General features: G+C 52.6%; 1 protein-coding gene across 4 annotated transcripts in view; it reads right to left on the bottom strand.

Moving 5' to 3' along the window:
* LOC100741294 (dachshund homolog 1) overlaps positions 1-639 on the bottom strand; it is a 153,444-nt gene that overhangs the window by 71,703 nt on the left and 81,102 nt on the right. The gene's annotated exons all lie outside the window — the stretch shown is intronic.

Below are 639 nucleotides of genomic sequence, written 5' to 3'. Positions count from 1 at the left end.
CGAGAGAACGCGCCACCAGAGAAACCTATATAGAAACCGGCTGGAGAAAAAGAGAAAGAGAACCGTAGACGGTATGGAAAGAGGCGAAGGTGGAAGGAAAACGAAGCGAGCGACTGCGATTATCGTCGACGGCCAGAAGAAAAAAATGATCGTTGTATCAACGGCGATACACACGTGTATTTACGTGTCGCGTCCGCGACGTTAAGGCTTTCGTCGTGCGCGATGATGGACGTCTATCACGTGAGACAACGTTTCCCCGCCGCCGCATCGTTCGTCACGGTTCCCCTTTTAGTCTTGCTGCTGTTTTTGTCCACCCATGAAATTCCTCGTGGCCGTACGACCAAATAGCAGTCGTGTTTCTCTTCCTCTTTGTCTAGCCGGGAGAAAATCGGAAAACCACGAAACTGGTCGGTGGAAGAAGGGTGAACGGAAGGGTTTTTCACGGAAGGGTAGAAAGTGGATCGGCGGATTTCGGGCGATCAATTAATAAGAGGAGGATCGGCCACTTTTCATCCGGGGGAACAGCGCGCCCACGCGTTCCTATGTAAATTGAAGAGGTTACACGGTTTTACATATTTCAACAGATTCGCGGCGGCGCGGAGGCAGGCGGCCGACGCGGCAGGGAAGACGCGGGAAAAG

Source organism: Bombus impatiens, unplaced genomic scaffold (assembly GCF_000188095.3).
Source record: "Bombus impatiens unplaced genomic scaffold, BIMP_2.2 scf_0129, whole genome shotgun sequence".
Classification (NCBI taxonomy): Eukaryota; Metazoa; Arthropoda; class Insecta; order Hymenoptera; family Apidae; genus Bombus; species Bombus impatiens.
Note: the sequence above shows the minus strand (reverse complement) of the source record. Positions and strands in the feature narration are given on the sequence as shown.